Here is a 13,378-nt window from a genome sequence, read left to right on the forward strand (position 1 = left end):
TTCATGCTAGAGAATGTAGAGATTACTTACCTGATAATCTCGTTTTCCTTAGTGTATGCAGATGGACTCAAAACAAGTGGGTATTCTGTGCTCGTGCTAGCAGTTGGAGACTGATCTGATGTCAGCAAGGGTAGATATACCCCTGCAGGAAGTGCAGCAATTCAGTAATCTTCCTTGCAAAAGCTTTATGGATATATGTGTAACTGACCGATCGATTAAATGAACAGGATTAACCTGACCGATTGATAGTAGCTGGAGACCGCCAGTGTTCTCAACCGGAAGGCGTCGACACCCGGCAGGGTGGAAGCCCTATATAAGGAAACATGGCTTACCGTGAGTCGGTGAATCCCCATGTATACCGGCAGCCGGGCGGGATGCTGAGTCCATCTGCATACACAAAGGAAAACGAGATTATAAGGTAAGTAATCTCTACATTTCCTAGCGTGTAGCAGATGGACTCAAAACAAGTGGGATGTACAAAAGCTACTTCCGGACTGGGTTGGAGGCTGCCCGAGGTCCGTTTAGGATTGCCCTCACAAACACTGTGTCCTCCCTGGCCTGGACATCCAGACGGTAGAATCTGGAGAAGGTATGGAGGGAGGACCACGTCGCTGCTTTACATATCTCTGCAGGCGACAGCATCCTAGTTTCTGCCCAGGAGGCCGCTTGCGCTCTGGTAGAGTGAGCCTTGACCCGTAGAGGTGGTGGTTTTCCTGCCTCTACGTAGGCTGCCTTGATAACTTCTTTGATCCAGCGGGCGATGGTTGCCCGTGAGGCCGCTTCCCCTTGCTTCTTGCCGTGGTGAAGGACGAACAGGTGGTCCGTCTTTCGTACTGCTTCTGACATTTCCAGGTATCTGGACAGCAGCCTGCCGATGTCGAGATGGCATAGTATTCGACCTTCTTCCGACTTCTTCAAACCTTCCGTGGTAGGCAAGGATATGGTTTGGTTGAGGTGGAAGTGTGAGACTACTTTGGGTAAGAAGGAAGGACCCGTGCGAAGATGGATAGCCTCTGGAGTGATTCTGAGAAACGGGTCACGGCAGGACAGCGCTTGTAGCTCTGAGATGCGGCATGCTGAGCATACGGCCAGCAGGAACACCATCTTCAAGGTTAACAAATGGAGGGACAGGCCTCGAAGGGGTCTGAAGGCGGGTCTCGCTAGAAATTCCAAAACTAGGTTGAGGTTCCACAGGGGCACTGGCCACTTCAGTGGCGGGCGAATGTGTTTGACTCCTTTCAGGAAACGTGAAACGTCTGGGTGTGTGGAAATGCTGTTGCCGTCACTCCGGGGACCGTAGCAGGATAGCGCTGCCACCTGAACCTTGATGGAATTAAGGGACAGACCCTTCTGAAGTCCATCTTGCAGGAAATCCAAAACGATAGGGATTTTAGCAGCATGTGGATTGGTGCTGTGAGTGTCGCACCAGGCTTCAAATACTCTCCAGATCCTTATATATGTTAGTGATGTGGAGAACTTGCGTGCTCGGAGGAGTGTATCTATCACCGGCCCCGAGTATCCCCTTTTCTTCAGTCTAGCCCTCTCAATGGCCAGACCGTAAGAGAGAATTGAGCTGGATCCTCGTGGAGGATGGGACCTTGCCGCAGCAGGTCCCTGTGTGGAGGCAGGGGTAATGGATTCCCTGCCAGTAGTCTTCTCATGTCTGCGTACCAGGGTCTTCTTGGCCAGTCCGGGGCCACTAGAAGAACTAGGCCTCTGTGCCGCTGAATCTTGTGTATAATGGGCCCAGCAGGGGCCATGGAGGAAAGGCATATAGCAGGATCCCCTGAGGCCATGGCTGTACCAGGGCATCAATCCCCTATGATAGTGGATCCCGCCTGCGGCTGAAATATCTGGGTACTTGAGCGTTGGACCTGTCCGCTAGTAGGTCCATGCCCGGCATCCCCCACTGATCCACAATTATCTGGAAGGCTGTGGGCAACAGCTGCCATTCCCCCGGGTTTAGGCTTTCTCTGCTGAGGAAGTCTGCCGTGGTGTTGTCCTTCCCGGCGATGTCGACGGCGGAGATGTCCTGGAGATTTGCTTCCGCCCAAGTCATCAGGGGGGCTATTTCTAGGGATACCTGTCTGCTTCTGGTTCCGCCTTGTCGGTTGATGTATGCCACTGTGGTGGCGTTGTCCGACATCACTCTGACTGCTCTGTTTCGAAGTCTTTGGGCAAATCGCAGGCATGCTAGCCTGACTACCCGTACCTTTAGTCGGTTGATGTTCCACCCCGACTCTTCTCTGTTCCACCGCCCTTGGGCGGTGAGTTCTTCGCAGTGTGCTCCCCATCCGTTCAGGCTGGCATCTGTAGTGAGCAGGGTCCAGGATGGGGAGGACATTCGTGACCCCCGGCTCATGTGGCCGGGCTGTAACCACCACCGTATCTGATTCCGCACTCTGGCTGGTAGAGGCAGGTGTACGGTGTAGTTCTGTGATCGTGGGCTCCACCGAGATAGGAGGGCGCGTTGTAATGGTCTCATATGAGCCCGCGCCCATGGGATCACCTCCAGAGTGGACGCCATAAGGCCGAGGACCTGTAGGTAATCCCGAGCTGTGGGCCGGGTGGCGCTCAGCAGGGCCAGCAGACGATTCCGGAGCTTTGATCTCCTCCTGGAGGTCAGTCTGACCTTGTCTTCCTGGGTGTCGAATCGGACCCCTAGGTATTCCAGCGACTGAGAAGGCTGTAGGGAACTCTTGTTCAAGTTTACTACCCATCCTAGGCTTTCCAGAAGAGCTATAACTCTGTTGGTTGCCTGGTGGCTCTCCTCCGGTGACTTTGCCCTGATCAGCCAATCGTCCAGGTAGGGATGGGCGAGAATTCCTTCCTTCCTGAGTGACGCCGCCACTACTACTATGACCTTGGTAAAGGTCCGTGGTGCGGTGGCTAACCCGAAGGGTAAAGCTCGGAACTGGAAGTGTTGATTCAGGACTTTGAAGCGTAAATAGCGCTGGTGATCCCGATGGATTGGGATATGCAAGTAGGCTTCCGACAGATCTAAGGATGTGAGAAACTCCCTTGGCTGTACTGCATTCTTGACAGACCGCAGAGTTTCCATGCGAAAGCTGGGGACCCATAGGTGTCTGTTGACTGACTTGAGGTCCAGGACGGGCCTGAAAGTGCCCTCCTTCTTGGGTACTATGAAATAAATGGAATAATGCCCAGAATTTTTCTCCCCTGCAGGCACTGGGATAATGGCTGTTAGGGACAGGAGCCTCCGCAAGGTAACTTCTAGTGCCGTCCTCTTGAGAGGTGAACAAGGAGATTCCACGAACTTGTCCGGCGGGAGCCGAAGAAAGTCCAGGTAATACCCTTCTCGGATGATGGCTAGGACCCACTGGTCCGAGGTAATCTCGACCCACCTGCGGTAGAAGAGGGTTAGCCTGCCCCCTATGGCTGCTACCCCCAGATGGGTCGGCTGATTGTCATTGTGGGGTGCGGCCGGGACCAGAACCCGAGCCGGTTCTCCTCTTGTTGTGCTTAGGCCGAAAGGACTGGTTCCTGGCCTGAGAACAAGGTGCTTGGTAGCGAGCCTTGTAAGGGTTGAAGCACTGAGAGCTTCTACCTCTGGATGGCCTAGGAAAAGGGCACTGGCTCCTCCTTGACCTGTCTTCTGGTAGACGAGGTAATGGAGAGGCGCCCCATTTATTAGCCAGTTTCTCGAGGTCGCTGCCGAACAGGAGAGATCCCTGAAAGGGCATTCTTGTGAGACGTGTCTTGGAGGAGTCGTCGGCCGACCAATTACGTAGCCAGAGCTGTCTCCTGGCTGCCACTGAGGATGACACTCCCTTGGCTGCCGTACGGACTAGGTCGGAGGCTATGTCAGTGAGGAACGAGAGAGCTGATTCCATCTCTTCTCCCGGGGTGTTGTTCCTAGCCTGTGATAAACAGGAACGCGTCACCACGGTGCAGCAGGTCGCAATTCGTAGGGACATGGCTGCCACCTCAAAGGCTTGTTTCAGAATGGCGTCCATGCGCCAGTCGTGTGCATCCTTGAGGGCCGCTCCCCCCTCCACCGGAATGGTGGTGCGCTTCACGATTGCGCTAACCATGGCGTCTACCTTGGGGCACGCCAGCAGCTCCTTGGTTGCCGGGTCTAAGGGGTACATGCCAGACAAGGTCCGACCCCCTTTGAATGAGGCCTCCGGCGCATTCCATTCCAGATCGATTAGCTGCTGTGCCGCTTGTAGGAGGGAAAATGGTGAGCCGTTTGGCGCAGAACCTCTAACAGGGGGTTCATTCTAGGTTCCCCTGGGGCGTCATGGCCCGGGATAGCCAGTTCTGACAGGCATTGAGAGACCAGGCCTGGGAGACCCTCTTTCAGAAAGAAGCGTCTCATGGTCCGATATGGTTCTATCCCCGAGGGAAGTTCTCCCTCCTCGGGGGGCTCGTCGTCTTCCTCAGAGCAATCTGAATCCCCATAAGTGGGGCTTCCGGGTGGCGAGTGGCCGTGCCTAGGTCTTGAGGGTCAAGGGGCCGGGTCATCCGGTACGTATGGACCCGTTCGGGGATCAGACTGCATTCTGACAAAGGCATGAATCCCCTTGAATAATTCCACCCAGGAGAGCGAAGCAGGATCTGGCCTTAGGGGCACCAGGTCTCTCGGGTTCCCTGGCTGCTAGCCGCGGCTTGCTAGATCCGGGGTGTTCCCTGAGGAACTGGCAAGTGCGCTGGGCTGGGACCGGTCTTGGCCTGGAATTCCCAGGGCCTCCTCACATTGGGCACATAGGGAGTCTGCTTCCTCGCTCTGTGTGGCTCTGAGGTTGCATGCTGAGCAGAGGCTTAGAGCTCTTATGCCTGATTCTGGAGGTGCCGGCTCTGCAGACGCTCCATCTCGTCTGTTATCTTCTCCCAGCTGGAGTCTGCGCTTTGTAATATGCGCGAAAGATGTGCGCCTACCAATATGCGCTTATCTGCGTGTGCTTATCAACGGGCGCTTATGAACGTGCGCCTATCAGCGTGTGCCTATCAATGGGTGCTTAACAACGAAGGCTTAGCGACGGGCGCCTATGAACATGCGCCTAAGTGTGCGCCTATCAACGTGCGCCTACCAACGTGCGCGTAGCAACGGGCGCCTATGAACGTGCGCCCAACCGTGTGCGCCTAATGTGCACGTAGCAACGTGCAGCAACATGCGCCTACCAACGTGCGCCTATCAACGTACGCCTCGTAGCAACGTGCGCCTATCTTAGCAACGTGCGCTTTTCAACATGAATCCAGGTGACTTCAATGTACGCCTCTATCGAATATGCGCCCAAGATTTCCGGGCGCCTAACATATATGCCCTTTGCCTGTGCGCTCAGTCTGGCCTGAGCGCGGCGATGAACCAGGGCAGAAGGCGACGGCGAGCAGGCAGGCAAGATGGCGACCTCCTTGGCGGGTTGCCACGTAAGCAGACTCCGCTGATCCTCGCTTCCTCGGAGACCAACAAGTAAAGATGTACGCCTTACCTTGTCTTCGGTGCTTCCCGGCTGCGACCCGGGCGGTCTCCGGCTGCGGGGGAAGAGGGTGATTACCGTCACCGCCGCGCTTGAGGAAGTTCACCCACTGCCTCTAGGCCGCGCCCGAACTCGTCTCGCTCAGGGGCCAAGTCCTCGCCGGGACCGAGGCTGCCTCTAAGCCGCGCCCGAGCCCTTCTCACTCGGGGGCTAGGTCCCTGCCGCGAGTCGGCCACCGGACCGAGGCTCTCACCTCCGAGGGACCATGGAAATAGCCTCGGGAAACTCAACTGGGGGAGGGACCGAATGGTATCACCGCAGGAGTGCGGGGCTCGTCTTCAGGTAGGTTTCTTCTATGAATTTAGTCGTTAGAATTTGGAAAGAACGCTCAGCGAGTGTGAGGTAGCTCCAAACTGCTTTGGAGACGGAAATTACTGAATTGCTGCACTTCCTGCGGGGGTATATGTACCCGTGCTGACGTCAGATCAGTCTCCAACTGCTAGCACGAGCACACTATACCCACTTGTTTTCAGTCCATCTGCTACACGCTAGGAAATAGTAATTTTATTAATGTGGCAGTTCTTGCCGATACTTTTGGATGCCAGTAGAATTATTTGTGACCAGCTTCGACTGAGCTACATTGCCATAAGCCTTCATTCCCAGCTATGAAGGGGGTTTAACCATTTATCTCTCTTCTATGAGTGACGGGCTCCAGCTCTCTCCCAATTTCCATGCACATCACTCTTCTGCAATGACTGCTAATCATTTCCATAGCACTACTAGGCATGCAGCGCTGCACAGATACTGAGTTCTTTTTTGCATGCACAGCTCCCCAGAGCTTTGCCCAAGACAAGGAACAGAAAGCCAGCCTCACAACAGCTCACAGAACTAAGTGCGGGCCTTCTTTCACGTCTGGTACCCCACACATTTATCTAAAAAGGTGGGCAAATCAGAAAGACAGCTAGTGAGGCCTGACCTTGTTTCTTTCCACCTGTGCTCAGATTTAAAGCAGTCCCTCCAACCCCAAGCTACACCAGTACTTCATAGTCTATGAATAAATCACAAGGCTGCAACTGGTAAATGCACACACCCACGTTGGTATTTTAAATGACTGCAAATACTACACTGCTGTATGGCATGCAGATGAGCCTCTGGCATAAATTGTGTGCGTGCATATTGAGACAGGTTGGCATACACCTTTTTCTTAGGGAATGTATATTAAAATAAGAGTGTAAATGTGGGATTCACAAAATAATTACATGCAAAACATGCTGGAGTATGCTAATGCATATGTTAGTGCAAAAATGTAACTACACCTTTAGTTACATTTGTGCATTAACATGTCTACATTAACGTTTACCCTATTGAAGATGTTGTGTTTCTCCAGATGGGAGAAGTAATTTGCATAGTTTTGTATCTCATTGCTTTGGGCCGATGCAAAAAAACTCGCGTTGAAAGCGGGTGGTCTATTCAGCGCCCGCTTTCATAACACGCCCCCAGGCACCTCTCCTGGGGGAGCGATGCAATATTTAAATTAGGGTTCGCATTGTCAAGGAGGCACTAGGGGGCAATTGCGCGCCCCTAGTGCCTCTGACAGCGCAAGCCAGAAAGAGGTCCGCTGTGGTGGCTGTCTGCCGGTTAAGAAAACGGACGCTGAATTTATCAGCGTCTCGTTTTCCTAACCAGCGCACATGCAGGGGTTAGGAAAATGGACACTGATTCAGCGTCCATTCTCCCAACCTGATTACCGGCACCAGAAGGAGTGTATAAAATCAATATTAAAGTGTCCGGCGCCTAATATTAATTTATTCACACCTTCACTTATTGCGCATTGGTCCCTTTACTATCACGTCAGTGAAAAGGACCAATGGGCAATAGGTGAAGGAGTGAATAAATTAAGTGCCCGACACTTTAATCTTGATTTTATACACTCCTTCTGGTGCCAGTAGTCAGGTTCAGAGAATGGATGCTGAATTAACCAGCATCCATTTTCCAAACCCCCGCCAGTGCTTTTTTTAAACTTTTTTTTTTATTATTTTTTTTAAAGAGTTGTTCCTTCCATTCCGGGTAGGCATTAATTTCTGATTGCTAAAATGTGCGTCCTAGTTGCACATTTATTTTTTGCATAGGGAGTGAATAGCTAATAGCCTCATTCACATGCATTTGCATGTGATGAGTGCTATTAGTTTCACTCCACGTTGGGCGTACGTTGTAGAGGCGCTAATCCCCTTATTGCATAAGAGGATTAGTTAGCGCCTCTACAACCCGCGTCCAACTGCAGGTTATACAGTGCGCTTGGCTCTGCGCACTGTATTGCGTTGGCCCCTTTAAAGAGAAAACCAAAAGGAGGCTTCCGGGGAGACTCCCGTCATGAGTCTAATATGGATCCATCGGTCCCGTAGAGCCGGTTGGGTTTTCTTTCATGATACTTCAGGGGCCTGTAGGAGCCGATCTACCCGCTTTTGGAGTTTCACTGGCTGGAGGTAAGTATACAGGACAGTAGACTGGATGCTCCCCTCATAGCACTGGACATTCCCCACAAAGGCAGTGCAGCATGCCAAGGAAGAGCTAGGAGTTACTGCTAGGTCAACATACTCTGGAAGGAGCTGGATGGAAAGCAGCTCCTCCTTGGAGGATGGTTTGAAGCCTGCACAGATTGCTTCAGACACTTTGGGGTGCACCATTCTCAGTCTTAAAAGGGCTCTAGTCCCAGGAGCTCAAATCCCTAGACAGGGAATACTGTTTATTACTAAAGCATATTAGCTCCCCTCCTCCAAACCATCTCAGTCAACTAAGCCATTATCTTTAAACGCTAGAGCTGGAGTCTTTAGTTAAAGCTCCTCTGTGGATAATGTTTGTGCTGGAACCAGACAGATTGGGTAGTTTGGTTTTCAGGAACCCCAACTGAAACGTGTAAAGTTGTTTTCTTTGCTCCTTGTTCTCTGTACCTTTAGGGACTTGAACTGGGATTTTTGTTTAAAATGTGAAAGAAAAAGTCTTGGCTATTATTGTGGATTTCTTCATTTGTATGAGATTTATTGAATTAATAAACCTTTTTAAAGCAAAGGTAAATACATTACCACAAAGGACTGGGAAGTTATCATTTTTTTCAGTCTGGCTGAAGCAGTGTAAAAGCCAAGATAAATCTGCAGCATAGTCTAAGGAAAAGATCTGTGCTGGCAGCAGCACTTGTGTGAATCAGCAGCCCACTAACCCTGCTCTAAACAGCAATCCCAGCTCTGCTCTCAGCCCTCTTTAAATCCAAAGTTCAGGATGTCCATTCAACTCAAACTGGGAGACATTTTACTAGGAAAAATTTATAAACAGTTGCAAGATTAGTAAGGTGGAAGCAAATGTCCAAACATGTCAAAGATAAACCTCATAAATCACGAATGCAGAAAACTCTTCTTACAATGAACCAGTAACAGGTTCCTTTCAAATAACGCTTCAACGAGAAATATAATGCAAATACACTGTAAGAAGCGTTCACCTTGGAGATGTATGCTGCATCAATTCTGCTGTCTCCAGACACAAAGAGAGCAGTAATTGAAATGTAAAAAAAAAAAGCAAGTTACCAGCATTAAAGCAAGTGGTGCATGTCAGCCTTAAAGGGCGCCACCAATATCAGTGTCCCACGCTTTCCTGCCCTTCTGAAGGGAGACTCTGTAAAAAGATTTATAAAGAGAAGAATGTTGAGGTAGTTAAAGTGGACCTGGAGAGAGGGAAACTGTGTGGTCCCGCTACCTTTTATTTGAGCAACAAAAATGCTCTGTTCTGTTGGTCCAGTGAAAGACATCACATCCTGTTTTCATCAGGATCAATATAAAAGAAGTCCCCTGTACGTCAGAATCAACCTAAGGTTTAAATTGTATTTATTTATGGACATTTGACATTCATATCTTGTACATAAAGTTGAGTTACAAAGAAAAACAAGATCTGATCATCATAACTTGCCCATTTATTAAGGAATGTTTTTCACCAAGATTTTAATACAATATTTATCCAAGATTAGTGTTCAGAAAGCTACACAGCATTTTCTTGTCTACATACAAAAATACAGATTTTACCACTAAGAAAGCAATCATAAAACAAAGACAAGTGCCATAAAATTAGCAGAATTCAGTATCTCAGTATGCAAAAACAAAGTCAAAATTGAGAGAAAAGGAGATCAACAAGTAACAGAACTATATTTTGGATTGGAAAAATTACAAAAAATAATTACTGTGCACATATACAAAACGAAGTCAAGAACAACTATTTAAACAAATAAAGCACAATTTGTACGATAAAGGCCAGAGAAAAACATAGAAAGGCAAGCTAAAAGCCTCTATCCCAATAACCATTCCTACCCTTCAGCTGGGAGTCAGCAGTTTTCCATTCAGAAGAACAGAAATTAATTTCTAGTTATATACTTACCAATAAAACTCTTAAGACTTGTGCCATTTTACCCTTTAGCTCGACTGTTTTGTTATTGTTTTTGGTGACCAGTCCACAGAGAGAACAGACACCGGAGAGCTCAGAGCTTGCCTCAAATTTGATCTCAGATGCAAACTTAGACAGGGAATACCAACCGATTTATTTCACTGCCAACATATCAATACCATGAACAAAATGGGAGGCTTTTGCCCTATAATATTTCTGAACTTTGAACACTACCCTGGGCTTTTGCTTTTCATTCAGAACAACAGATACTGGAGGGTGAAGTCTTCTCCAAACCCTGGTTGTGAAGTAAGCAAATACTGCTCCCATTTGTTTGTAGTGAGCATAGCAGATATGTACAAGGTACTTCCATTGTGCTTCAGAGGAAACAAAGCATCACACTGTGGTGCTTATCAGAACAGTATCAGCAGAAAAATTACAAGTTAATAATTAGTAGTAGAAATCAGAATTAAACTTGTGTTATAAAATCTGCAGGTTCTGAATGAATAAATCCACTACTTCTCGCTATCTGATAAGTGTTGCTAGGTCTTCAAGGCACCTTAGGTGAAATAGTTGCTTACTGTTTACTAAAAAGTACATTAAAAAACACTTAACTTTCCAAATCAAAATGGATTAATGTATGTAATAAATATAAAAATTCACTTGAACCCTTATAAATCACAACATATACATCTAGAGAAGGATGAATGTGTAAAACACTTTAAAAATAACTTCTACAAGAGGTCTACAAGCCTTGGCACTCAAGTTATTAAAATGGTTCAAAAAACAAACAAAAAACATTGGTCACAGTGCAATAGAGGAATGTGACTTCATAAGGCCGGTAGTGCGCTAGTGATGAAAAGTGGCACTGAGCAGTGTGCTGCCATGCACTGTCCCTTCACAATGCCAGTAGTGCAAGGAGATTGGACACACCAGCCTACAACAGACGTAAAAAAGGAAAGAAAATAAACTGCCTTAACATTTTGTCTTACCCAGAATAGTTTATATAGAGTAAAAATGTCAATTTCAATTGCACGTCCAAAGCAGTTCTAAGGTTGGTAATTCTCGCCGCTTTCTAGGGGATGCATACTGCATTTTGGTTTCCATACACAGGGGAGAGCCCCCTAAAACATCTGGTCCCCTCAGATTTCACGGATGAAACACCAATTTTCACTTGGATGTTTTCTTCAGGCACAAAAAGAAGGGATCTGGACATCTTACTTTTAAACTGGTAGCTCTCAGCCTTCTGACTAACTAACCAATCCTCTCCGGTCAGTTAAAATCTCAGATAAAGAAATCTGAACAGCCCCACTCTAGATTAAGGAACTAGTCCTGTCTAGCAATCTGCTCAGATCTCTGCAGGTTTGCAACTATGGACAAGTTTGTATTGTGGTACTAGAGCCAGTGGGCCTCCTTCCCCAGTGCACCACTGACCTCTGGGCTTTTCAAGAAAAGAATACAAATGTGTAGCGCATATACACTGGAAGTGTTTTTAATTCACCTGACCTAAGGGTGACGACACACCAAAACTTAAGGGCCAATGTCATAAGCTGTGCATTTAAACTATGTGCTAAAATTCAACACATATTTAACATATAGCTAAAAATAATTTAACTCCCAATGTAGTAAGCTAATGTCCTGGGAGTTTTAAAGAAGTGCAGCAACCCAAAATTAGGCAGATGACATGCTTAGCACACAATGTAAAGAAAACATTCTGTGTGCAGACAAAACATGTTTATGCGTACAAATTTTGGGCCGGATTTTAAAAGGGTTACGCGCGTAACCAGTCCTGCGCACGCTGGGCCCATTTTCAAAAGGCCCGGCAACTCGTGTAAGTCCCGGGGCTTGCAAAAAGGGGTGGGGCATGGGCCAGAGGCCTCTGACACAGCAGCCATTTGCCGCTGTGTCAAAGGATTGTGTGCTGGCAGGCTGCCGGCAGGCGCAAAAGGTGAAATAAAGATGCGGGGGGGGGGGGGGGGGGGAGGTTAGGGGGAAGGGAACGGAGGAAGGCAGCGTGGCACCTTGTGCACGCCGATCCTGGATTTTATAACTTGCGCGTGCAAGTTATAAAATGGGGTGTACACGTGCGTGCTTCGGGTAGTGCGCGCAATTTATAAAATCTACCCCTTTATGTATATAAATCTTTAATGCACACAAAACCTGATTTAAGAATATAAAGCATGATTTCTGTGCAGAAATGTTGTGCATACAAAACCGTACACACAAAGTACGTTTTACGTGCATAAATGCTGAGTACAGGAAGCCAACACTTGAACTAATACTAGCCCCAGAAACTTTACTCCATCTCTGACCAGGAGTTTAATTCCCAGCATTAAGAAAATATGGAGTAAATAGGGGAGTATTAGCTAATACCTTGATATGACTTTTGCTTGCAGGAGTTCTAAGCTGTGTGCACATTTTTACTTATGATGGAGCACACATTTTTAGTGTGAAAAACTTGCTACATTGGAAGTACTGTTTCTATGTAGAAAAATGTGCGCACAACCATGTGCTGATGTGCACACAGCCTAGCGCTGTTTATGACATTGGGGCCTTACAAAACTCAAAACTTCCATCTGCATCCAAAGGCAACCAATCAAAGCTGCTAGCACCACACTATCTCCAACTGGCTACTTGTTTTTTTTTTAGCAAAGAACTGAATAAATACAAATATTTATTTGCCTTCATTTCCTAGGTTTAGCATTCAAGTTTGTTTTCAAAATTAATGGTTAATAGCACTGGCCACATTTTCTGTAGCAATATTTTAAAAAAATGTTTATACATAACTGGTATTTTGTTATATGCTTAACTCTTAAGCATCCTGCCATGCTGGAAAATTAACCATATTTCTGTATAAAAGTCTTTGGAATAATCAGTCCACATAATACCCCACAAGATCCACCTTCATATACGATGTACAACTTTCAACCTTTGTAGCCTTTGGCCAAATTCACACAAGCATTTAAATTAGAAAATGATTACATAAATTAATGAGCTTCCTACTATTAAAAGACACATGTTATAGATAGAAATAGAAACAAATTCATAGACTATCAAAAGCATAAGAAGAATGGTAGAAAAGGTTAATTTCTTGATTGTCGCAGGCAAAATGGCATCTGCAGCTCGCACTCTTACTGTTGTCACAAGCCTTTTTAAGATCTTTCTGCTTATTTTGCTCTTACGGGAAAGCATAAGGGGAAAAAGCTTATTTACCCTATGCCTCCCTATTCCATTGCTGGCCCTATAAATTGTTTTGTGACCCAAGGAAACGGTGGCACAAATCTAGTTGGGATTTCAATACCACTGGATAGTACCCAGCATGTGACTAATAACTCCACAAGTTTAGGCCTGCCACCAGTCAAGTGTTTTGTGGCCTGCCTACCTCTTTAGTGAAGGTGCTGTCATCTGAAGCTTCATTGCAGTGTTCTTCTGGAGCAGACAGAGTGGTTGAGATGGAGGAGTCTGTGATGAAAACTGTGACAGTTATTAAGGTGCCTGCCCCAGAAAGGACTCATAGC

The 13,378-nt window shown here is 47.4% G+C and overlaps 1 protein-coding gene across 1 annotated transcript in view; it reads left to right on the plus strand.

The window, feature by feature from the left end:
* Nucleotides 1-13,378, plus strand: part of CMTM3 (CKLF like MARVEL transmembrane domain containing 3) — a 113,826-nt gene that overhangs the window by 66,367 nt on the left and 34,081 nt on the right. The gene's annotated exons all lie outside the window — the stretch shown is intronic.

This window comes from Rhinatrema bivittatum, chromosome 7 (assembly GCF_901001135.1).
Source record: "Rhinatrema bivittatum chromosome 7, aRhiBiv1.1, whole genome shotgun sequence".
In the NCBI taxonomy this organism is placed as follows: Eukaryota; Metazoa; Chordata; class Amphibia; order Gymnophiona; family Rhinatrematidae; genus Rhinatrema; species Rhinatrema bivittatum.